This window comes from Trematomus bernacchii, unplaced genomic scaffold (assembly GCF_902827165.1).
Source record: "Trematomus bernacchii unplaced genomic scaffold, fTreBer1.1, whole genome shotgun sequence".
Lineage (NCBI taxonomy): Eukaryota > Metazoa > Chordata > Actinopteri > Perciformes > Nototheniidae > Trematomus > Trematomus bernacchii.
The window spans coordinates 874,878-877,403 of record NW_022987546.1 but is presented as its reverse complement, the minus strand read 5'-3'; the positions used below and the strand labels follow the sequence as shown (position 1 = coordinate 877,403).

Genomic DNA, 2,526 nt, shown 5'->3' with positions numbered 1-2,526 from the left:
GACATAAATAAAGCAGCGACTGTACTCGCCATGACACAGGCAGTCTGTGGTGTGTACTTGTTTAACTTTTGTCTAGTTTCTGAATATATATAAGGAGCTGTGAGCTCTGAGTGCTAACAGCTAACGGCTGTGTTGTTTTTCTGGGGTTCTCATTGAAGATGACGTCATGGCTCCGCCTACACTGCGTTACTATAGTAACTACCCCAGTTCCTAAACTGTAATGGAAGCGCAGCATGAAGTGAGCCGGCCCTAACAAGGCCCAACGCGGCCTAGCAGTACCGAGCGAGGCCGAGGCCGACCGTGTGGTGGAAATGCGCCAAAACTTCCTTTATAACCTCCTTTAGCTTAGGAACCACTGGACCTCCCTTTACGAAAGGAGAGGAGAAAATGCTGCCCCACAATGCCTTGCAGCCGCAGCATTTGCCGTCACACAACAGTCGGCCGTTCACGGAAACAACCGATTATGACCGAGAAATGATATCATGAACGTTACGGTGCTTATTAAGTATTTTAAAACGTATGTGGTAACTTGCCAAAGTGCTTTGTTTTGAACGTTCATTAGTATTATAATCAAAAAGAGAAATATGAACGTTAGTTTTGACTGAAATGATCAAATAAAGTCAACATTTCACAGTCTTTACTGAGCTGTGTGGGGTTTGTTCAACTTTTAAAATATGTTTGAATGGTGATATACACAGTGATAGATGTTAAGGACTAACGTTTATAATAAATACATTTGTATTGATTTTAAGATATTTTCATGGTTCATACAATCATACTTGGGATCATTTGTATTAATGTGTAGGCTACCGAAGAGAGAGGGTGACGAGCATAAGTTTCACTTTCATTTTTTATTTCAATTCCAACTTTGGTCATGAAGAATATGTTTATCTGTTGTCCACGTTCATAAAGCATAAAACAACAGCATCAGAGCACGGTGCAGAGTTTCTAGATGAGTTTAGAGTAGTCCCTCGTTCTTATTATACATCCATGTTGTAGTCCGCTGTATAGAAAACTGTAGTTTCCATAGTTTCCCCACAGCAGCAGACGCACATTCATGACGTCCACTGGCGCATCATAAACACGTCGGATAGTGAAAGTGCAGTCGAATTCTCTAAAGCACCGCAGTCTCTTCTCCTAAATCCTTTTGAATTCTCCTATCCACTATCCCTTAACCCCATGACGTTTCACTCAGAGGTCAAGGAATAGACAATAGGGTTAGAATTTAGGAGCTGATTTTTGGATTATCCGACTGCAGCCACTGTTTCATTCGTCATGTTTTATTTTGAAAATCGTGTATTTCTTCCGGTTTATTCGTGTCTATCTGTGGGGTATGTGGCCCATGGATGTATAGTCTGTGGCCACGATCATGACAGAATTTACCCACCCCATTTTTTCAAAACCTAACGTAAGCTCAAGATTCAGGGGAGACGCTGTATATTAAAAACGAATTCAATATTATTTACTTTAAATAGATTTCTAAATGACAATGCTCGTATGTTATAGAATTGTTTCTGCCCGCTAAACCTGCTGACATGTTTCGTGTAACAAATAAGCAATCATTTTTTAATGTTTAAATCTGGCATGGTCCTTCAGTACCTTGATAACGTCATCATAAACCTTTGCGTGGAGCCAGTGCAACAGCGCCAAAACAAATAAACAAGAATGAGCGATATGAGAAAAGATATGGTGCTATGCTTGGATTAAAAAGGGTACTGTGGTCTGGATGCAGTGAGCTCCAGTGGCGCAATCGGTTAGCGCGCGGTACTTATATGTCAGTACAATGCAGAGCAATGCCGAGGTTGTGAGTTCGAGCCTCACCTGGAGCAACCTTTTGATACGCTAAGTAAGTGTTTTACACATATCACATTGTACTGTTTGCCTGAAATACAGGAAATCATACTCAGAAGGGAATTGACGTGGTGGCTCATTGGGATATCAATATTTTAGCGTCAAACCTGATAACAAAACCATCATACTATTAACCTGACATGTAAAATATGTCTTACTTTTCTTCACAGAACGAACTTGTGGTATTTCAGATTTGGCAAAAATAGGGGGCAGTATCTCTCCATCTGCAAATATACAGTCTTTCAAAATGTAATAATAGGACACATCACTCATGTGCTCACAGTAGTAGTATTCCCCCTTCATATCTTCATCTTATAGTTTAAGAAATATTTACAAATAATGTATTATGGTTACTAAATTTGTGGGAACCAAATACCACATATTGCATGATATGGTATTTTGTTTCTTTTCACATAATAATTAAACATAAATATCGAGAATCATAGATATTAAACTCAATAAATATGTATATTTGTCAATTCTACTGATTTATTTTTCTTAAATCACAATATCATGTGGTAACATTCATTTTATTAAACATTGTTTAGTTTGCAGGGAGGATTGCAAACTAAATATTCTCATGATAGAGATTGTATGACAATTATCCTACCACTAGGGTTCAGTGTTGTCCACGGTTTGATGTTTTTATTAAGACCATGATCCTGACGCAGATGT

At 38.6% G+C, this 2,526-nt stretch overlaps 1 non-coding gene across 1 annotated transcript; it reads left to right on the top strand.

Annotated features, from left to right (window-relative positions):
• The first annotated feature begins 1,735 nt into the window (after window positions 1-1,735).
• trnai-uau lies at window positions 1,736-1,829 on the top strand. The gene is made up of 2 exons: window positions 1,736-1,773; window positions 1,794-1,829. It is a non-coding gene; the product is annotated as a tRNA-Ile (tRNA).
• Window positions 1,830-2,526: the final 697 nt, after the last annotated feature.